The sequence below is a fragment of the Paroedura picta genome, chromosome 1, assembly GCF_049243985.1.
Source record: "Paroedura picta isolate Pp20150507F chromosome 1, Ppicta_v3.0, whole genome shotgun sequence".
NCBI classification, from domain to species: Eukaryota; Metazoa; Chordata; class Lepidosauria; order Squamata; family Gekkonidae; genus Paroedura; species Paroedura picta.
Genome location: NC_135369.1, coordinates 146,843,345 through 146,867,868, shown reverse-complemented (window position 1 = coordinate 146,867,868; position 24,524 = coordinate 146,843,345).

Genomic DNA, 24,524 nt, shown 5'->3' with positions numbered 1-24,524 from the left:
GGGTTAACTTTAAATATGAGGGTGTCTGGTTTACATAGGGCCTTCTAATACGTCATTGATTGGAGTCAAATTTGTATGGAGGTTTTCAGATCCTGTCCCACTACTCTGGCCTTTACATAATCTTTCTTTTGTTCCCTTTGATTATTTGGGTGGCTTCAAAAAGAAACATTTTAGGACACTGTCAGACCGGATTTTTTCCTTAGCATTTTTTTTTATCACCAGGCTGACTTCCTTATGGACATTTCAAAAGACAGTTGAGCTCAGGGCTTTTGAGGCAAACAGTTCAAAATAATTCCAAACTATTATGAGGCTCCTGATTATATTATAAGCCCTGGCTCTGCAGCAAATGAAATGGAATGGAAATGTGACTTGGAGCAGTCTAATTTTCTTGTGCTCTAACGGCTCTAGAACATGCACCTGCTCCATCCACATGACCTCTGTTGGCAAAGTATTCATGTTGAGAACAAAAGAGGGAGAAAGGAAAGAGGATAGAATGTGTATTGGAAGCTTTTTTGCTTGCATTTGAATAATCTCCTTTAGTTGGATGGAGACAGAAGTACACACACAGTGCTTTCAACCCCCCCCCGCCCCCCATTTTAATTTATAAGATGCAGCAAAGGTTCAAAGGAATAGTGAAATAGTTATTTAAATCTTGATCCCAGAGTCCGGTTTTCCAGCAGCAGCAGAAAAGAGGATTTTATGCAAAGATATATCCAGTCACCCAAAACTCACCTTAAGATCATCTGTTCTATCAATAGCCACAATATACACCATATAAATCACAGAGCCACAACTTTGTGGCAATGCCACGGGGCAAAAACATAGATCCAAAGGTCAGAGCCTCACAGATCCTCAGGATTTTTGCATCCAGTCACCTCAAACTCAATGTAAGATCATCGATAGCATACACAACAAAAATCACAAATCTATACCTTCCTGGCCACACCATGAAGCAAAAACGTAGTTCCAAAGGTTGGATCCTCACAGATTCTCAGGATGTTTGTATCCATTCACCCCAAATTCACCATAAGATCACTTCTTCTATTGATAGCCAACAGTGTACACAACAAAAATCATTGATCAACACCTTTGTGGTGATGCCACAGGGCAAAAACATGGTTCCAAAGCATGTATTCCCATGGATATATGGAGTTTTATTTTTAATTGGTGCTAAGTTTTAATCCATGATATCCTTGTGGATCCTCACAACTTTTATGTCACGTTATCCAAAGCACAACTCCACATATTGTTATTTTTGCCTCATATTTCAACATGAGAAGCATGGATCTACTGCTTTGTACTGTTGCCATGATGGAAATCCATGGTTTCAAAGCATGGATCTTAAGGGTTTTTGTATTGGTTCAGCCAACACTCACAATCATTTACCATCTCTGTACAAACAGTGGACAACACAGAAATCATGAAACCGCTGCTTGTTAGTATCTCCACATCCAATATACTATCTTTATAGTAGAGGAATGGGAGAGGAAGAGGGAGAGGAATGGGAAGGCGACTGTAAGCCGCTTTGAGCCTCCTTCGGGTAGGGAAAAGCGGCATATAAGAACCAACTCTTCTTCTTCTTCTTTATCCAATTCCCTTGGAAGACATACATTGCACAGTCCTCCTTCCTTTCTATCTGCATGCTCATTTCCCCTTTTGATATTCCGTTCTCTGATAGCAAATCCAGCCATAGGTATAAACGGGTAATTGGGGAGATGTTTGGGAGAGGATCTCGTTTGCCACTTTCCCCTCCCTTCCAGGGACTAATTGGACATTTTGGTTTTTCTGTGCCTTGGGGATTTCCCTTGTTTTACATCCAAGGACAGTTGAGGCATCTCCTAGTTGATTTTCTGCAACGGTTGGTTGTGACTTGTAATAGGCACCCCCCTAACAAAAAATAATAAACACTCTGTTTTATAGGTCTCATGCCTACTCTGACTTTATCTGCCAAGCATGAATTGAGAGTTTGAGAGTGACTGCTCTCTCCCCCATAAACCAAACTCCTTTTCCATTTCCCTCAACCAATTCTGGGGGACTTTAACGTCCATGTGGAACTACCATCCTCTGGCAATGGGCTGGATCTTGCAAATTGTTGTTGGCCCTACCCTCCAGGAAGACCTCATTTTCAGCCAAGGGTTGAATGTGAATCCAGTCACGATTACGGCTGTGCCATGGTCGGACCACTATGCTCTGAAGACCCAGCTAAGGTTGCCACCCCCACCTCAGTTGGGCACCAAGCAGATTTCAGCTCACTTATGGATCCAGTTGGATTCCTGAATGCTCTGCAGGACCCAGTGCCCCCTGGCACTTCTCTAGATAGCTCCCAGATGTCCTCTTTGCCCTGTCTCAAGTGGGCCCCCTGGTATACTGAGGAGCTGCGCTGGAAGAAATGGGAACTGAGATGACTAGAGTGAGTTTAGAGGGAGACTCATGACAAAGAATCAAGAGCATCTTATAGAATGCAGATGAAACCCTATGAGATGTTGGTGAAGTCAGTGAGACACAACTGTTACTTGACATGCATCACATCTGCGCACTCACACCCAGCACAATTATTCAGGGTAGTGCAATCCCTCACTGCCCTTGTTGAAAGGCACCAAAATAATAGCCAATTGGATATTAGCTGTGAGGCATTTGCAAGTCATTTCACAGACAAACTCTCTGTCATGACCTTCCTCCAACTTTGGCCCCTTGGCCATCTTTGGAAAGAACACTGAGTTATTTCAGATGACTCTCAAAAGTTGAAATGGACAGGATGCAAACAGCAATGAGGTCAACCATTTGCTCACTAGACCCATGCCCATCATGGCTCCTAAAAACAATGGACATAAGAATTGGGGGCCCCCTCTGGGAAATAATCAATCTCTCTCTCTCAATGGGAGAATTCTCAAAAGGACTAAAAGAAGCAGTGGTGCACCCGTTGCTCAAAAAACCACTGGCAGTCAAACGAAGGAGAAATCCTCCGCCCTCCCTGAATGAAGTGTAGAGCACTTTCTGTTTCAGATCGGGGGGGAATAATCAGGAAGACCCGAGCTCAAATCATTCTGAATTCAACAGGAATAAATAAAGTAAGTGCAGATTCAGCCCTGGTTGCAGCCCAGAGCAGCACCACCAGTACCGTTTATGCACTGGAGGTTTCATGCTGGGCTGCAGGCTGGAGGTTTAGTCATGGCAGGTTGCCCCACCTCTTCCTGCACCCACATGGAGAAGCATTTTGTCTGGTGAGCCTCATCCAGCCCCGATTTGTGCTCCTGCACAGGAGCTGGGGCAGTGACGTTCCCAGTGCATAAATGGTCCAGTGCAGAAAAATTCTGAGATATCCTAACTTGATATCAAAAAGACATATCTTGCATGGATTGAGAGATCAACAGATCAACACATGGAAGAGAAGCAAAGGCTGTTCTCCTGAATTCAGATGCATTCACTAGATCAGTGTCCTAGAAATTTATACCACATTCTGGCCATTCTAGTTCAGTGTGCCTGACTTCTAATCTGCTGGGCCTGAGGCAGATCTCAGGATTCAATTAAGAAAAAAAATTCTTGGAATAATGCTTAGTCTTACACAGAGCTTTCATATGGAGCTTATTTGCTTGGGTATTCACAAAACATGATTATTCAGCATGTGATGGCTTTCAGCAAAAATATGAACTATTTTCATGTGAAACCTATTGTGTTTGGATGAAAGTGAAACTTCTTTCTGAATTCATAAGCATTCTATAATTCATTCACAGATACTTGTCCTCAGTTAACATACAGTCAGTGCCCGGAGAATTTGCATTTGCAAGCAGGTCATACTTAGTGCAATAAGAGAAATAAATTTTGCAAATAATCAGCACTGGAGGAGAAGGAAAGGTGAGGGAACAGTGTTGTGTTAATTATCTGTAGTTTAACAAATTTAGAGTCCAAGTGGCACCTTGAAGGCCAATAAAGTTTTACTTGAGGTATGAGCTTTCGTGAGCACACATTGTATCTGAGGAAGTGTCCATGAAAGCTCATGCCTCAAATAAAACTTTGTTAATCTTAAAGGTGTCACTGGACTCTAAATTTGTTCTGCTGCTTCAGACCAACACAGCTGTCTACTTGAATCTATTTGTAGTTTACTTAGCTCTTGAAGATACTTTTGAGAATAAATGGTGTGTGGTTAAGAGCATATAAACAATTTATAATTAAAGTCCAATCCATATGACCAAATAGTGACCACAGAAGCCCTACCCTAAGCAGAGCTACCCAGAAGTAAGCCCCACGTAATTCAAGGTGACTTCCTCCCAGGAAAGAGTCCTTAAGATTGTATCATTATTAAGTCACCTTTCACTCTGAGAATATGCCCAGGAGTACAGCTTGAAAATATCGCAGAAGCCAATAGCAAGCATGACAACACTTGACGCTCCCTTTCACAAGTGGGCTGGCTTCAATCCAGGACTATACTATGCCAATGCCTGTCGCAATTAGCAGCAGACTGTAAATCACTTTATTTTCCAATGCTTCAGTTCTGCGGAAACAAATGTTCTCCACCCATACATGGCAATGATGTTGCTAAGTGTGAAATGATGGAGGAAGCAAACGCTTGATAATTAAGGCACCATTTTAAACAATCATTGATTGTCTAGTTTTGTTTATTTCCAAATTCACCATCTACTGCTAGTCATGTGTGTCTGTTTTTCTCCTGGAGCCCTCTCTTTTGAGTCTTTTGACTACTGTCCTTTTCCTCCAGGAGTATCACTGGCAGGGCAGAATTCAGTTTTTCACTATTGAATAGTTAATAAGCGTCCTGCTTGTCATTTAGGTTCTCTTGCAATCACCTCAATGGGAAGCTTTGATTCATTTACTTAATTACCTAACGTTGAGGATATTAATAAGCTGATAGAGACAAGATTAAAAAAGAACCCTAATCCTGGTTTTTAGCATCCAAAGTTCAGCCTAATTGCTCTGAACTGATTCCCATAGGGCATTGCTTAATTCAATCTTTGCCTATACTAAATCTCTTGGGAGGCAGAATGGTTCATGCATAGGAACTAAATTATTTCTGATGCCATTTTTCTTTATGCAGATGAGTTATTTCAGGAATACCAAGCCAGAGATTTTGATGTCAGACCTACATAAATTTGTTCAGAAGCAGGGATACAAAGAAATTCTTTACCTCTAGTGGTTCAACTTGAATCCCAGTGATTCAAACATTTTTGTTTGTACCATGATACATAGCAAGCACGACTGAATTTATTTAATTCCTTGTTATAGGTTATTCCTAGCTTGGTGTATTGGATAGGAATGCCGACTTCTAATCTGTCATGCCGGGTTCAATTCTGCACTCCCCCACATGCAGCCAGCTGGGTGACCTTGGGCTCACCATGGCACTGATAAAACCTTTCTGACCAAGCAGTGATATCAGGGCTCTCTCAGCCTCACCCACCTCAAAAGGTGCCTGTTGTAGGGAGAGGAAAGGGATTACAAGCTGCTTTGAGACTCCTCCAGGTAGAGAAAAGCAGCATATAAGAACCAACTTTTCTTCTTCTATCATCATCTGAATTTTTATATATTTTATTGTCTATTTATTATATTCCTGGGCTGCCTTAGATTCTTTCCATCTTAGAGACTTTGGCTGTCATTATTACCCCTACAATGGGTGTGTTCCCTCACAGTGTCACAGCAATCTTCCCACAGTGATCAATAGTAGTAGTTATCAGTAATAGTTATCAGTAATAGTTTTGGAGAACAGAATGGTGTTTTCTCAATAGGCAGTTATTGTTCAGAGATGGTTCTCCTAAGTTCTCCCAGTGGTTCTCCTAAGTGGCTACGCCTACTCTTTATTTTACCTGGCTCATGCTTTGCCCTTGACTTTGGAGCACAAGTGACTTTATCAACAATCCAAAAATTTCTGAGCATGCATCAATGCTGGCTACCAGCAAGTTGCCTAATGGGACAATGAATGCCATTGATGCAAACGCATCAAGTGTAAAACAGAACATAACCTTGATGTAGATCTAAATTGAAGAGTCAGTGTGGTAGGTTGACTTGTGAGGAAAATGGACATTATGAGTGGGAGATGCAGTTATTGAATGTGTAATTTGTGAGAATTTGCACATTACTAGTTACAATGAGATTGGAGAATAATGAGGCTGGAGGAGTTGGAGTTACTTCTTCTAGCTCTTGGTCATTTGGAAGAATTCCCAGCAGGCAGAGAGAAAAAACCTCCAATGACATTAAGGATAAACTTGTCAGGACACTAGAAGGTCTGTGAATGAGTGTTCTGTTGGGGAAGCCCCCTCATTTGTAATCGTGCTACTCCTCTTTAAGTATGGGGCTTCGTGCTGCTATGCTATAGCACTGCCTAATTTTCTTTTGTCAAAAAAGCTGACTTAATTGTCCCTGGGAGCAGTAAGCAGGATCCTCATATGGGGATTGTAGGGGGAGGAGGCACATTGGGTGGAGCTAACATGCCTGGTGGTTTGAGCACAAAGTTGAGGGTTTTTTTTAAAGACAAACAGAAGGAACATAAGGGAGCTATGAGCTAGGCAGCAGCGTTCTTAGTTTGCCAAGTGGTTGAAGCCCAGGAACTCATTTGCAGCCAAATTGTAAAGAAACCTGAAAGAATTGCATGGTTTGTGATAGTTAATAAATGGGGATAGGCACTGAATGTTACATAGATATTAGTAGCTGGTGTTTGCAGTAGTTATAGCCTTGGTCCCCTCACCTATATATTGGTGGTAGATTTATAATGGTTATATTTTTGATCTTGGTACACATGTTTGATCATGGTACACATGGACTCCGGGGAATGGTAGAGGACAGGAAAGCCTGGAGGATCGGACACAACTTCGCACCTAACAACAGCAACACACATGTAGGTAAATAGGTTAATTAGTTAAATAAATCCCCATTATTTTATGGGTCAAATTCAAGGTGCTAGTATTAACATTTAAGGCCCTAAATGGTCTAGAACTGTCATATTTAAAGGACTGCCTCTTCCATTATGTCCTTCCCCGGTGATGTTTTCATTCTGCTGCACATGGACTTTTGGTAGTGACTGGCTCTTGATTCATTCATTGAAGTGTGACAAGGCGCATTCCACCATACTCCTCACCTGGTAGAGAGCCAGTTTGGTGTATTGGTTAGGAGTGCCGACTTCTAATCTGGCATGCCGGGTTCGATTCTGCCCTCCCCCACATGCAACCAGCTGGGTGACCTTGGGCTCACCATAGCACTGATAAAGCTGTTCTGACCGGGCAGTGATATCAGGGCTCTCTCAGCCTCACCCACCTCACAGGGTGTCTGTTGTGGGGAGAGGAAGGGGAAGGCGACTGTAAGCCACATTGAGACTCCTTCAGGTAGGGAAAAGCGGCATATAAGAACCAACTCTTCTTCTTCTTCTGCTTTGTCTGAGGAGACTCATCCTATGCAGGACTTGCCTTGTTTTGTAGGGCATAAAAGAGTTATTCCAACGGGCATTCCAGTAATGTAATTTTGGTGGACTCTACTATCAATGCATTAGTTTGCTAATGAGTTTTTAATTGGATTTAACTGAAATTATGGATTTATTATTATCTAAGTATGCTTTCCCTTTTTTAAATTGAGGACAATCTGTACTTCTAATGACAAATATGGCCTCCAGAACTCTGGCCAGTTTCTCTCCTGCAAGGGGGGGAGGGGATCAGCAGGTAAATAATATTTAACCCTTCTCCCATCTGCCACCTCCATTTATTTACTTATCGTATGGCAGAGTTACATACAGGAAGCTTATAAAAATACATAACCAAGTTGATACAACACGTGTAGAGATCGATTTGGCAAGCCCCCTAATTACCAATATCCAATATCTCATTTTTCAATGCATTCGATTATATCTGTGGAGAGTTCAAAGAGCTCTAATATATCACCATAGAAAGCATGTGACTCACATTCCTTTTATAGATGGGAAACAGTCTGGTGGGATGCACCACAATCACATTTGGATCTTGGTATTTTGCCTCATTTAAACGATAGGTCTGCACCATCACCAAAGCCAGTTCATGTTTTATTAGCCATCTTCTGTGTTTTATGTGACAAGACAAATCCTGTGGGCCTTATCAGGCCATGGATATTTGAGGGGGGGGGCTGATTGTATCCACATTCACATCCATTCATTACCTAGATCAATTTTTTCTGATTGCTGGTTTCCCCCAAATTAACTTAGCAAAAAATGTTGCTGGGAATCTCTGCAAAGGATCAAAGGCTGAGGAGATGGAGAGCCCAAATGTAAAAGTCTGGCACTCTCCCAATACCTGCCTCAAGGCTAATCAGTTTAAGCCGAGAGACTGCTCGGCAGCAGGATGTGTGGTATACCAGCAGAATACTTAATCAGCCTGGTTCCATCTCTTGATCCTGGGCCCCACCATGAACCGTCAAAATTTGGTAGTAATGGAACCCAGAAATCCACCCAAGTGGGACTCCAGCCTGAGAAAGTAGTAGTTTCGCCCTGTCTTTTAAACGGTTTGATTGTAGGTATCTGTGCATTTTAAAAGCTTTTTCAAAAAGCTTTTGGGGACACCATCACTGCAAGTTACCAAACACTATAACAGTGTAACTCTGAAGGATTTCAAGCAATATGAGTTTATTCAAATTATGAGGGCCATTTCGCACGGGGATCTTTGTTGCAAATTGGTCACTGAATGAAAAATCGCCATTTAAAATAGTGGAATTCGTCGTTATGCATACCTGCCTTTGTGGTGGAATCAGTTGCGTTTTTTAGCGTTTCCCACAGGCTTCCGGTCTCGGCAGAAATCGCTAGAAAGGAAGCGCTATTGCCAAGCTCGTCCCGCCCCTGGCCGTCAAGCAGCCAATGGGCAGCCGTTAGCATGCTCCCAAACAGCCCCTTTCCCTTTAAGAAAGGTTTTTTAAAAAAAAACACACCCATTGTAACGAATCTGAGTAGATTCGTTGCAATGGAGAGACCCATCCAGCTGCCTGGGGTGTTTGAGCTGTAGTTTGATTGTTTGATCGTTAACACGCTGGCTCCGTTTGATTGTTTGATCGTTAACACGCTGGCTCCGAGTGAGAAAAAAAAAATCCCCCCCCTCTCACGGCCCGATTTTCGGCTGAATGGAATGTGTGAAACTGAAGGTCACTTAGTGACTGAAGGGGAGGGACTGAAGCCGGGGAAGCCTCTGTTTGAGCTGTCATTTGAACGTGGCCATGCTGCCTCCGAGTGGAAAAAAAAAATCCCCCCTCCCCCCCCCCCCACGGGCGCGATTTTCAGCCGAAACAGTGTGAAAAATAAAGGGAAAATACATCAGCAAACGGGCTTCTGCGGGCTTCTTGTGCTTAGTGACTAAACTGCTCTGAGGAGGGACTGCAGCCTGGGAAGCCTCACTGGCTAAACCGAGGCTGGCCGGTGCGTTGATCTCCACTCGCTCGGGGAAAAAAAATGGCGATCGCTTCGCCGGAAGTTTGGAGGACAGGCTCAGGAGGAGGGACTTTGAAGAACCCACAACAATGGTAACGCACAGGTCTTTATCGCTATTGTTGCAGATTGGTTGCAGGAGTGTATCGCTATCCGGAGGGTGAATCCACTTTTCTGGATTCCCCTGAAAGCGCCACAACGAAGCGCTTTTTGCTGATTGGTTTCAGGATTGTTGCAGATTGTCTACGACGTCGTGGGTTATGGCAAATTAGTAGCGTTTCCAATTAGCAACCATTGTGCTATTTTGAAGCCGTGCGAAATGGCCCTGAGAGAGCTGCTAGCATCGTTCATATCGATACATAGCTATTGAGGTTCCTCTTTTTAACTTTCTTTTTCTCTGCAGATCTGTTGTTTCTGTACAAGTTTCTATCAATGTTGCATTGGCAGACAGAATTGCCAACTTGACATGTCACCTGAAGACATAAATTCTCTAGACAAGGTGTCTGAACTCTTAAGGGCTTTATGAACTATCTATAGCCGAGAATAGGTTTTAAAGTCTCTCCAATTCCTTCTTTGATATATACTTCAGTAGGATGGATCAGCCAATGTTCTGATACCTCCAGTTTTAATTAAAATTCTTCATGTAGTAGAATAAATGTCAATTGTTTTTGAAATGCTTCTACCTCGAAACCTTTTTTTCCCCTTGCCCACAAAAATCAATGGATTTATGGTTGTGGCTGTACAACAGCTTTGAGAAATAGCTTTTAAAATACTGATTAACTACACGGGAAGTGACAAATATTATTGCCCTAGAATGAGCATTTGGAGTACATCTTTAAGCTTCATTATAATGTTTAGAAGCACGACAGCAAGAAATAGTTGCAAGATACTACACCAACTTGGTGTAGGGGTTAAGAGTGGTGGCTTGTAATCTGGACAGCTGGGTTTGATTTTCCACTTCTTCATATACAGACAGCTGCTTGAACTTGAAGAAGAAGAAGAAGAGTTGGTTCTTATATGCTGCTTTTTTTCTACCCGAAGGAGGCTCAAAGCGGCTTACAGTCGCCTTCTCTTTCCTCTCCTCACAACAGACATCCTGTGAGGTGGGTGAGGCTGAGAGAGCCCTGATATCACTTCTCTGTCAGAACAGCTTTATCAGTGCCGTGTGGAGCCCAAGGTCACCCAGCTGGCTGCATGTGGGGGAGTGCAGAATTGAACCCAGCATGCCTGATTAGAAGTCCGCACTCCTAACTACTACACCAAACTGGCTCTCACTGCAGTATCTATTGCAGTATCTATTCACAGGCAGAACTGTTATGTGGGAGGTATGAAAAAATAAACAGTATGGTCAGAGAATCATCAAATATATTATGTACAGAGTGAAATATAATTATGCAAAAATCAAATAAAATCAGGAAAAGTACAGAGAACATTCAGTACTTTTACTAAACTAGTTAGCACTTGTAATGGATGGAGAGTTTGAGGTTATGGTATGATATTGATAATCTCATTGGCTTTCGTTCATGCACAGAAGCTACTGACACACGCTAGAACTTTTTAGCAGCTGTGATAAATGGATATCTTCTATCAGTTCCATTATTATTGATCTTGTTATTCATTCATAGAGAATAAATTGAAAATTTTAATATCACTAGCTGCATTTTTTCACTTTATCACATGTGTGTTCAGGATTAGATCGCTGGGGAAGACATATTTTGAGATTGAAAAACATTAGGTCTATCATTGTAAGTCTAGCAATATATGGTGCATATTTTGTTATTACGGTGATTAGCCTATGGTCAACATTTTTAGTCAACATTTTTAGAAGAAGAAGAAGAATTGATTCTTATATGCTGTTTTTATCTACCCGAAGGAGCCTCAAAGCGGCTTACAGTCGCCTTCCCTTTCCTCTCCCCACAACAGACACCCTGTGGGGTGGGTGAGGCTGAGAGGGCCCTGATATCACTGCTCGGTCAGAACAGCTTTATCAGTGCTGTGGTAAGCCCAAGGTCACTCAGCTGGCTGTTTGTGGAAGAGGAGTAGGGAATCAAACCCGGCTCACCAGATTAGAAGTCCACACTCCTTACCACTAAACCAAGCTGGGTCTTTGACTTTATAAGTTGTGCACAATAAGTGTTAATATAACTTCAATATCTACATTTTGTGGACACCTAACCCTTTGGGTCCTAACTTCTGGTAGTTTAGATTTTTTTTATTTTTTGTTACATTATCCCCTTTTTGGTTTTCTTATGATATTGATAACATACAGAAAGAATTCCCAAGACTTAGTCCAAGTATCTTTTTGTGTATGAGTGATCTTAATAGGATCAAGTACTATACGTAAAAATATACTTCCTAGAGGAAATCTAGTACCCACACTTAGATTTCTGAAGTACCACCCTCCATATGATCAAGTGATATTTCACATGTATAAATCTTTGCACAAGGCTTGATATTAACTCTGGGTAAAGTGTGATTGTCAGCTCCCGAGTCAACATTGTAAAAGTATGCCTGGCAAAGTCTGTCTAGTTTCTTGTTACTTGCATATAATAATGCAACTATCACCTTAGATCACCTAATGTTAGCTCAAACATTCCAACATTGTTCCAACTCAAATATCACATGAATATCGATCACACAATTTGCCTGGCTTCAAAGATTACCATGCTGTATCCTCTGGAGCAGTGGTCCCCAACCTGCGGGCCGTGGCCCGGCGCCGGGCCACGGCTCCCTCTCCCCGCCCCCCCCACCACAAGCTTGCGGCCCGGGAAGCTTCTTACTGTGGGGAGGGCGGGGAGAGGGAATCAGGGCCAGGCCGCGCCCGCGCGGCCCGATCCGCGGGCATGGCCCGCGGGCGCAGCCCGATCCGCGGGTGTGGCCCGATGCCCTGCCGGTCCCCAGCCTAATAAAGGTTGGGGACCACTGCTCTGGAGGGTTACAGGTTTACTGATATGGGCACAGACCAGAATGCAGATAAAACTTTAAAACTTTTAGACACTATAAAAATTTTAAAAAATTCAGTGAAATTAGCTGAAAGGACGTGGTGATAATGGTTGTGTTTTATCATTCTCGCAGGCTTATATCATGTGGGCGCAGAATTTTGCTGTTTGGAATTAAACTTGAGGCTTTTCATCCTTGAGTAATTCTTTGGACCAATCTGCTTCGGTTTGGGATGGCTTCCTGTCCAGAAATGGCTAGATAAACTTGCTGCGGACTGTGGAATATAAAGGGCACTGGAAGATGTGCTCAATTATTTCCACCTCCCTTAATAGGCAGATGCACAATCTCTCTGAGATTGCAGTACTTTTATATCTGCCACCCAGAAATGCTGTAGGTGTGTCCAAGCGTCTTGCACTTCTATATTTAGAGATGTCAATTGATGAGAGATAGGCAGCTGGTTTTAATGTACACCTTGTTGCTGATGTTGAGAGAAAAGCCGGAGCATCTGCTAAGTCAATTTGCCTTTCAACATCTTCTATTTTTTGCCTGATATTTTTACCCAGTCCCTTAGGGCCATAGTGTTCAGAATCTTTGAATTCCCCCCTAGTTCTTCCTTGTTTGCCATACAATACTAATACTAATACTAATACTAATACTAATACTAATACTAATACTAATACTAATACTAATACTAATACTAATACTAATACTAATACTAATACTAATACTAATACTAATACTAATACTAATACTAATACTAATACTAATACTAATACTAATACTAATACTAATAATAATCTTCCTTGTGGGCAGTTCTGCAGCAAAGGGTGATGGAAATGTGGAAGTAAGACAGTGCTTTATAGCCATTTAGTCAGGCAGCGTTTGACACAGTAGACCATGAGCTCCTAGCTCGCCACCTCGCCGACACTGTAATACGGGGAACGGCCCTCAAATGGCTGAATTCCTTCCTCCGGGGCCATGGACAGAGGGTAGTGATAGGAGACAGAATATCTAACCAACACCAGCTCACATGTGGAGTCCCACAAGGAGCAGTCCTCTCTCCTATCTTATTTAACATCTTTATGCGCCCTCTGGCTCAGCTGGTGTGGAGGTTTGGGCTGGGTTGCCACCAATATGCAGATGACACCCAGCTCTTCCTCCTGATGGATGACCGCTCTGACTCCCCCCCCCACCCAGAATCCTTAGCCAGATGTCTGGAAGCAGTGACAAAATGGATCAAGCAGAGTCGCCTGAAGCTCAACCCTACAAAGACGGAGGTCCTATGGTTGGGTAGGAAGGGACCATGGGAGGAAGCGCGTCTGCCCACCCTGGATGGTGTGCAGCTCTCACCAACACACTTCGCCAGGAACCTGGGCATGATCCTGGATGCTTCCCTTACAATGGAAGCCCAGGTCACAAAGGTAGCGTGGCTGGCATTCTATCACATCCGCCAAGCCAAGCGCCCTACCTGGACCCAGAACACCTAGCCACAGTGATCCATGCGATGGTCACCTCTAGGCTGGACTTCTGCAACTCGCTCTATGCAGGCCTACCCTCATCCTTGATACAGAAACTACAACTGGTACAGAATGCTGTGGCCAGGATTCTCACTAAAACATCATGGAGATCCCACATCCGGCTGGCACTCCAACAACGTGGCCAGCTCCCAGTTGAATTCCGGATTAAGCTTAAGGTTCTGGTAATCACCTTTAAGGCCATACGCGGTTTGGGCTGAGTGTATCTGAGATTCCGCCTTCCTGCCTATACCCCCCAAAGAGTCTTACGCTCTGCCACCTCCAACTGGCTGCGGATCCCTAGCCCCAGAGAAGCACGTCGGACCTCAACAAGGGCCAGAGCCTTCTCGGTCCTGGCCCCCACCTGGTGGAACAAGCTCCCTGAGGAGATCAGAGCCCTACCCGCACTTCCACAGTTCCGCAGGGCCTGCAAGAGGGAGCTCTTCCACCCGGCATTTGCTTGAGGCCGACTGACTCAGAATACTTGCTGGTCCCCCCAGACGCCTGCCCATGACTCTCCCAAAATTACTGTTAATTGTTATTATATTATAATTGTGGTTTTGTAATCTTTTGATGTTTTTAAAAGTTGTTTTGATGTTATAGTCTATATAATGTTTCATGTAAGTTATAATGTTCTGTGTAAACCGCCCAGAGCTGCAAAGAAATGGGCGGTATAGAAATCTAAATAAATAAATAAGCTGGACCATCTACTGTTGAACCACATTTCACTCTCCAAATGTATGAAAGATCATCTGACTGCACATTGTCCTGAAACCTCTTTTATCAAGCCATTCCCATGCAGAGCCAAAGAGAGGATCTTGGCATATATAGCCACATTTCAGTTGGAGCCCTATGTTTGAATCTTTGGGCTGGTTCTGATGTTATCGGTCACTAAAATACAAACACAGGGCTGCTGGCTCAAAAAGATGCATTTTCCCCACGTATCAGGTGGCTCAGATTTCAGGTGCATGAATGAGAAGTCCTGCCAAATTATTCTCAGTGTTCCACAGGCTAGTGTTTTCGTTGTCACTTCCATATTCTGTGCACATTTCGGACTGCAAGTAGCAAAACCCCCTCAATCCAAATTGCTTTTTTCAGAATGCTTAAATTTAACCGTAGGCTTTAGAAAGAAAGAAAGAAAGAAAGAAAGAAAGAAAGAAAGAAAGAAAGAAAGAAAGAAAGAAAGAAAGAAAGAAAGAAAGAAAGAAAGAAAAGGAGGACATTGTCTCATCCAGAAACCATTCACCAGCTGTGCAGAGCTGGCACCATGAGTTGATGGAGGCTTTGGGTAAAGTATTCATTGCCAGGGTTTCTCCTGGTGCTGTACAACATGCCTAACTCACAAGCTCCATCTGACTTTATGCACGTATATATGAAGCAAATAGCTAGCATTATTCAAATAAATAATGATCTCTTTTCATTTGGGTTTGTTTCTCTACTCCTTCACATACAATTAGATTGGTCACCTTAAGCTAAAGAACACCTTTCTTAGGGCTGTTCTCACAGAGAAGTTCTGTTAGAGCTCTCTTAGGTTGTGGGGAGAGGTGGGACCTCACAGGTTGTGGGGAAAGGTGTTTGTGAACTGCTTTGAGACTCTTTTGGATAGTAGAAAGTGGGGTATAAAAATAAAACAGCCCTTCTTTATGCAGGTGCTTTCTTCTGAAGATACAGGCAAAAAAATGCTTCCAAGTCGCTGTGTGGAAAGCTATTATTATAAATTTCCTGGCTCCTTTATTTGATATTTGCAGGATTTTAAAAGACATTTCTATAAGTCCAGTTACAAAGATAAACCAATGGCATGAAAGCCTTTGGGGGAAAGTACATGAAGTCTTCTTTCTGTATGTTCCTTTGAATTTCACCTGGAGAAATGCAACTTTTTGATAAATGCCTTAGCTTAACTGCTCATTCTTCATTCCCAATTCAAAGTCAGTTTAAGAACATGAAAGATTTTTTTGCTAAAGGCTTCTGCACATATGAACCTGGCAGTAAAGAGGAATCAAAGGAGCAGCAACATCTGACAAAATGTTAATCAATTTAGACAGAAGTTTATGCCAGCACTGAAAAGTACAAAGTATGGGATAATTATGAAATGGCCATTGTGCTTGTACCATTGTTATTTAGGCTTTATTAATTTAACTAGCTTCAAAGCCCGTTCCTAAGAACGGGCCCTAAAAGGGTCCCCGCCCCTGGCCAGGCAGCTTAAGGTGGCTTTGGGCTGCAGCTTGCAGCCAAATCAAGTGGGGCAGGCAGGGGCTGGGCAGCTTATTAGCAGGACCGAGACAGAGCTCCTTAGCAGGCAGTCAGCAGGCCGGGAGGCCCTCATTAGCAGGCCCAGCTGAGCAGGCCAGGAGGCCCTCGTTAGCAAGCCCTCCACCATGATCTTTGCCCAGGGCCCTCTCACCTGCTGCTGGCTCCAGGCACTGAGGTATCTGAGAGCAAAGAGGCTAGAGTCCAGGGCTGGAGGGCAGGAGCTGCAGGAGCAGGGCCAATCAGGGCAAAGCTGGCTGCACCCTGATTGGCCGTATTCTAACTTGGACAGCCAGACATGTCCCATCCCCTTTCTGCCATCCTCTGGCTTTCTGCTTTCCTCTGCTTTTCCTAGGGAGAAGATACCAGGGGCTTAAATTTGAACCCTTGCTCTCTGCTTTCCATGGGGAGCAGAAAGCAGTGGATTAAATTGCTTGCAGCTGGGCCCTCAAAAAAGCCCTTTGAGCAGCTGATCATAGGAGCAGTTTGTTCTACGTGGCCTAGCTGTTTAAAGGATCTTTCTTGGGTAGTGAGCCCCCCGGTACTGGTTGCCCAAGAAAGACCCTTTGAGCAACTGAGCCATGGGATCAGGCTGCCATTGTAGCTTAGTTGTTTCTCATCTAAACAGCTGGGCAGCTGGAAGCACCTTGCTCCAATTGTTTGTTTGTTTTTTTGGTGGCTTTTGCAGGGATGAGAAAGTAGGGGATTTGTTCTCCACAAATCCATGAACCTTCTTGAATGGCCTCTAAAGTTCCTGGTGATTTCTGGCCAGGCTGCAGCCCACTATCTTCAGTTCATGAACCACACACCAACCAAACTTCATCATGAGCAAAGGTTCATGTGCTGGTTTGTACCCATCCCTAATGCTGAAGCCCTAAGCTATGGTATGTTTAAGAGTCCTGTAAGTTTAGCAGAAAAGGTTATATCTACTAAAATATTTGTTTGCTAAAAAAAAAATTGTTTGCATTTAGAGCCTACCCCCTATGTAATCTGAGGCCCTAAACTGTACTTAGTTTTTTTCACAAATCCAGATCTATGTGGCTTACAGTAATGATATTGATACTTCCCTTCAAGGAAACTCATCTTTAAGTCCACATTGAGGGTTTCCATGTGTCGGTTGTACTTAATCCCCACAAATTGCTAGCACCCTGGTCACTCTTAAAAGCATTCACCCAGATGCAGTCATTCCCATACAATGCAAGGTATGATTCTGTCTCTAAACAGGAAGCTGTCATTTCAGCACAGCCGATTCAGCACCACCATTGTACGTTTGCTCCCTTGGTCAATGTGGAGAGGTCCCTTTAGGCCTCCTTGACAAGACCGCAGTGCTTCCATCCGAAAGCCACTTTTGAGCATGGATGTTGCATAGAAGCCTTACTTAAAAAATGCCTCTATGTTAATATTTAATTTTAACAAGGCAAATTTCTGATTTGGATTTAATGTCATTCTGGTGTAGAAGTATTTCATTTTCCAATCATATGTGGAATGGAACAGCAATTTCACTTACAACTCAATTTACTTTTATTTGGCTACGGTAATAAGGCCATTACAGTGTGCATACTTCATGAAGATGAGAAGATCGCCCGTTCAGCTAGTGAAAAAGTACAGTCTAATGAAAACACTCTCTATATAATTTGCTCCTCTTCTTCCCTTAATTTGCTTATTGCAAACTGAGTTGTCATCTCCTTCAGAGTAGACTGATGCATCAGCACATTGCTTCTAAAAGAGACTCGTTCTTATTCATTGAAGCTTGCAGGGAAGCATGGTTTTCATCAAATATTGTTTGCATTGCGGGCAGAAGATACTGCATATCAAATGTTCAGGCTGTATCAGTAGTTTAAACCTTTCCTTTCCAAGCCTTCTGCATTTCTATTGCCTCAACATCTTGGTATGTATTTTTCTTTTGAATAGCCTAAAGAATTTAGAGGTAAGTCCTAGACATGGACTTTGCTTGTCTCTTGTTCCGCACAGTGTATGGGATAGAATGACTGAAATATCCATTTGTCATAAATTTCCGTTCAAAATAATATTACAATTCTAAGTTTTCAAAGGGAATTGTGGTTTCATTCATTCATTCATTCATTCATTCATTCATTCATTCATTCATTGGGATGGAAATGGTCTGGACCGCCATAATGCAGTAGAATAAATGATCTATGCTTCATATATCTGTGTTGTGTTCAAATTTTGGAACTGAGCATGTTCTAGTCATCCGGTGTCCTAAAAGAACCTGTATGAAAGGCCACAGTTCAAACTGCAGTGAGGAGGACTATGAAGATGTCTTTTGCATCACTACAGTGTTAACTAGCATGTACCAAGGAAGACCAAGCACCTTTTTTCCCTCAGCCTTTGAATAATAGATACCAAAGTTCAGCTTTCGAACATGAAGAATATGTGTTGTCAAACACGCACAGCTGGTATCTATAACATCATTTAAAAATGTACACACATTCCATCTACTGTACAGTCCTCTACCTTGACTCTATGGCAGTTTAAATAGATCTGTGCTTTAAAGAGACACATTTGTTTACTTTGCCACTGATGCATGTAAAGTACCGTCACATGCCATACATTATCTGGCGCATCTGTCCTTAGTACTGCGGTGGATCATGTTTTACCTGTGGAGATAAGAAGCCATCAGCAGGCTTCTCTTTGAAATGATTACAGATTCATGCTATTCTTTTGTACTCAAATGAATGCCTTTGGTCTTGATAGCTGCAAACTAGATTTCAGCCAGTGCTTCTTGAAAGCTGACGAGGACTGCCAGACTTACTAAAAGACTGAAAGTGGGCACATTTTGTGTGATAATGATGTATACTCCCCTCCATCCTGGTAAGTACTTCAAATTGTCTCTAAATGAAGCAGTTGTCCAGTTGAGCTGTCTTTTCTAATATGATGAAACAACAATAAGCAGCCAGTGTGAACAGTCTGGTGTCACCCCCCCTTGACAAAAAAGTTGGTAAAAGAACTACTTCGAGAAATAGTCTGTGCTGCAATTTGACTCAGTAGGAGGAACTGTCAAAAATTGGCCATACTTTACATTTCTCAAGAACATTGCTGCTATTCACAGGGAAAATGGCATAGGCCTATACCTTCCAAGGTGCTGCTACATATTCATACACACTATCCATATAAAACAGAGGCAGATATAAAGCAGGGATTCTCTTCCCTTAACAGCTGTCTGTCACAATCACCAGTGGCCTCAGACTGGCTCCTTAGCCCGGTTGGGGTTTTCTTCAAAATGTTTTTTCTTTTCTGCTTACAAGTTCCTGTGCCAACACAGACACCTTCCAGTGGTGTAAGCTCCTCATGTATACTCCCCTCCATCCTGGTAAGTACTTCAAATTGTCTACTGGCTCCCTGCCAGACTACCCCTTCTTGGTGGAATATGCAAGATGTGCATAATTGGGCAGAATATAAAGAGTGTCCTGAAGGGGGCATTGAAGGAGATGTATATTTAGCATAGATAGGAAAGGAACTGCCTAATGATTTTCATATTCTCTCCTCCAGTGTCCTGATGGGCTCAACAAGAGACTTCTTGTTCCTTTGAACATACTTACTCCAGGCATGCCTCCAGAACAGCAGATGATCAGAAGAATGACTGCAGATGACAGCTTGCTAGTTAGATCTCTATCTCTTTCTATACATAGTTGTTTCTCTTCACAAATAAAACTATTTTATTGTTTTAAGCAGTCTGGTGCTTCATTGTCTCTGCATAAAAAATCTCTCATTGCTTCTGATTTTCCCCATATCTCATCCCCTTCTGGGCTTGGCCAGCTGGCCCCAGACTTGACCTGTGTCCTGAGCCTTCTTCTTGCTCCAAGGGTCCTTGTTGCCTTGCTGGAAAGAGGCTTGCTTTTGCCCCAGGCTTTCCCATGCTATCCCTGTGTTGCTATCCCTTTTTTTGCTGCCCTGCCTCTCTTTTTTGACAGCGCTTGTCCTGCCCCCCCCCCATCAGTATTGGCCCATCACAGGGGTAGTCAAACTGCGGCCCTCCAGATGTCCATGGACTACAATTCCCAGGAGCCCCCTGCCAGCATTCGCTGGCAGGGGGCTCCTGGGAATTGTAGTCCATGGACATCTGGAGGGCCGCAGTTTGACTACCCCTGGCCCATCACTTCCAGTCCAGCCATTTTTAATTACATCTGAACTATCAGGAATGCCCCACCATTGCCCAGGCCTCATGGGGCCACCCAGACAGAGGACTGAGGACTGGCAGGGGCAAGGCAGCCAGGGAAACATTTCACCTGACCCAGAACCTATTTCTTAAACCTGCAGACAAGTGCAACAAAATTTGAGTCCAATGGCATTACTAAGATCAACAAAGACTTATTCAAGGTGTGAGCTTCCAAGTGCATGAACATTACTTCAGATACACTTCTGAGGGAATGTGCATGCACATGAAAGCTCACGCCTCAAATAAATCTTTGTTGGTCTTAAAGGTACCATTGGACTCAAATGTTGTTGTGCTACTTCAGACCAACATGGCTACCCACTTGAATCTGCATACAGGTATGCAAACTATGATGAAATCATGGAGCTATAAAGACAATACATACATGCTCAGAGCCATCACATTTTTCTTTATTATTCACAGATACCAGGATTCAGCTGCAATGATCAATGCAGATTTTATTATTATTATTATTATTATTATTATTATTATTATTATTATTATTAATTAGATTTATTTCCCGCCACTCCCCGTAGGCTCGTGGCGGGTCACGATAGTCTTATCCCAATTAAAATACCCATTAAAAGACTTTAAAAACAATCCCAACATGGCGGAAGCTCTATCCTATTATTCCTATCCCCTGCTATCAGAGCGGCAGGGAGGGTAGGGAGGAGATCTAACTTATTAGGTCCGGGGGGGGGGGGGAAATGCTGACACTCATTCGCTGACCCTGGTCTCAACCAAAAACCTGGCGGAAGAGCTCCGTCTTGCAGGCCCTGCGGAAAGCTGGTAAATCAGAGACTGAACTCTGGTACAATTTAAGCCTGAGGCCTAATGTGATGATAGTAACATATTATTAAACATGTTTATAACTGCCCATTTAATTTCACCTATAAGTGAGGTAGTATAATCACTGATGATTAAATATTGTCACTAAACTTTATAAAGTTGAAGTTGCGTGCAGCCAACTCACGTCCTACCTGATTGATTCTGGAGGTGTCCTTCCAATACAGAGATACCACTCTGCCTGTGAAGGCCAATCAGTTCAAATTGCACTCTGCCAATGAGAGTCAGTTAGTTCAAATTGAATGCAGATAACTCAATTCCTACTTTATTGGCCCTCCTGGGGATATGCAGCCAATAGGGAGAGAACACTGTCAATATAGGCCAATCAGTTAAAATTACACTCTGTCAACGAGGGCCAATCAGTTCAAATCTGCCAATGAGGGCCAGTTAGTTTAACTTGCATGCAGACAATGTACTCCCTACCTGATTGGCTCTTCCATGCTTCCAATGAAGGTCAATTATAGGGCCAATTATAGGGCTTCTTCCTTTTCCTGCTGCTTCCTAGGTGGAAGAAGTGCTAGCCTCTCTGAAAGGCCCTGCTCCTGGTAAGTTCTCATCCTTTTCATATCCCCCAGGCAAGGAAAGGAAGCCAGCTGCTTTCTTTGCCTCCTGCATTGGTATCTCTGCTGGATGGAAGCACAGATGAGCTACAAGTGAGGCAGAGATAATCAGTATTTCAAAAACAGAATGTCAATGGACAGACTGAATGCAATAAATGTCTTAACTCAGTCCAGTTAAGGGTACAGAGGAGAGTGACGAGGATGATCTGGGGCCCAGGGACCAAGCCCTATGAAGATAGGTTGAGGGATTTGAGAATGTTCAGCCTGGAGAAAAGGAGGTTGAGAGGGGACATGATAGTCGTCTTTAAGTATTTGAAAGGTTGCCATTTGGAGAGGGCAGGATGCTGTTCCCATTGGTTGCAGAGGAAAGGACACGCAGTAATGGGTTTAAACTACAAGTACAACGATATAGGCTAGATATCAGGTAAAAAATGTTCACAGTCAGAGTAGTTCAGCAGTGGAATAGGCTGCCTAAGGAGGTGGTGAGCTCCCCCTTACTGGCAGTCTTCAAGCAAATGTTGGATACACACTTTTCTTGGATGCTTTAGGATGCTTAGGGCTGATCCTGTGTTGAGAAGGGGGTTGGACTAGATGGCCTGTATGGCCCCTTCCAACTCTATGATTCTATGATTCTAAGGCAGTCCTTCAGAAAGTCCAAGAGCATCAGCAGAAGGTGTGAGTCACAAGTTGTGTCCACAACCCAGGCCTCCCAGCCTTAAGTTAATATAGGCTGTCAGCAGCCTCTCAATTCTCATCATGTGATGACTCCAAGTCTTCTGCAGTCAGCAATTGTCTTGCTGACATGGTGTGTTGCCTTTTAAACTGGAGCTCTCTTCGAGCACATTGCAGGCATTGCTTAATTGGCTCAACTAGGCTGACAAGGCAGGGAGCTGCAGCTGGAGTATGGACAGAGGAATGAGGAGCTCCTGCAACAACTTTGGAATCTAAGCCCTGGTTTGTCTGCACCTCTGTTCCCTCCAGCTGGTCAGAGCTCTCTGCCTGTTGAACATCTGACTGGGCTACACTCTAATTCAGCTGAGGCTCAGGTGGGAGCTCCTGGTAAGGCTTTTCCTCCATGGAGTCCTCCCTAACAGGATCTGGTTTCACAAAAACTCCCCATTGTCCTGCAACTGGGCATAGGAGTGCTCTTTGCATTCTCTCACCCTCCAACTCCTGTGAGGGGAAGGTGGGATCCAGCTGCTTCCTTGCCCAGCCTAGCCCTTGAGAGATGTAGAGGAATGGAACGGTAGCAGCCCCCTCCCCACAGCCTTTCTGGGCTGGCCTTAGGATGATTTGGGGGTGGGAAGGTGGCAATTAAACCTTCCACAGCCTGCCCAGCTGGCCTTTGGAAGATTTGGAGAATGATGGGAAGGTGGGGATAGTGTTCTAATCTGGGTGCATGGGTGGTTCTTACAAGCCAGGTTTGATTCCGCTTTCCCCCACATGCAACCAGCTGGGTGACCTTGGACTCACCACAGAACTGATAAAGCTATTCTGATCCAGCAGTAACATCAGGGCTCTCTCAGCTTCACCTACCTCACAAGGGAGAGGAAAGGGAAGGTGATTGTAAGCCGCTCCAAGACTCCTTCGGGTACAGAAAAGTGGTATATAAGAACCAACTCTTCTTCTCTGTTCTCCAATCCCTCTTTTTTGTCTCTTTCTTTTTCATCTTCCTGAAGGTTTCCAGGACCCCACCTAGAATTTGGCAACCCATTGAACTGCATATGGAGGTGGAGTCAGGAATGAAACCCAACTCTTAAGATTAGAATTTGCTAGTCTTTAACCACTTCACCACACTAGATCTCAAGATTGAGTGGGGAGCAGGGGGAGGATGGCCAGAACTCAGGAGGATCACAGCACAGGAGTATATGCTAGCACCAGTTGTATTCCTAGGCAGATGTCCCTTAGGATTCACATATTATAAGAGGGTTTTTTTTAGCCCAGCAATAGCTGATGTCAGTATGTCTGATTAGTAATTCATGTATTTTACCGTGATACAAAGAAACACCCAATTAGGAATTGTGAGATGGACATTTTGACTGGCAGTCTAATCCTAGGTGTAGCTGTTATTTTAGCTGCAGCAGCACAACCAATGCCAAGTTACAATTCATTCAACTCTGTGCCAACTACCATGAAAAGACCATGCTATTTTTTTTAACGTCAGTCTTACAAAATGCCCATTATTATGCTATACATGTGTAGAATATAAATACTGCAAAGACCCGTACTGCAAAGCTACGGGTGGACTGTAGACTTTGCCTGAATGGACTGTAGACTTTGCCATCACCACAGAAGCACCCAAACATAGTACTTCACATTTCTCCATAGGATTCTGGCCATTGCTTTTTAATGTGCAACAGAGCTGCCTTTGAGAACACCATTTGGATTTGCCTAGGTCAGGTGACCACAGCTACTGAGAACCAAGCCTTTTCTGATCTGCAAAGGCCCATTCTGGGTTCTGTTCCTTGGTTACCTTGGAAAGCGATGGAATAGTGAGAAATGTCTATTGCATAGACAGGAGGCAGCCCCTTGGACTGCTTTGGTTCAACTATCACTTTTCTTCCCTTTGGATCTGGCAGTTCCATTCACATATCCATATATGGCATTTATCTATTTTTTCAGTGAGATAAAGCAAGTGCAAGTGGAGTAGAGTAAGTGTTACCGGGCCACCCCAGCAACGGCTGATGAGTACTCCTACTGGCAACATTCCCTCTTCTGCTTGGGTGCATTTCTTAAAGGCACACCATAATTTGTTTCTGAGTTCACAATTCTACAGAATGGGTGTTCTTATTATTCTCTCTCTCTCTCTCTTTTGGTAAATGTATCATTAAAAGATAAAAAGCTTATTAATAATTGCTGGAGTTCACAAA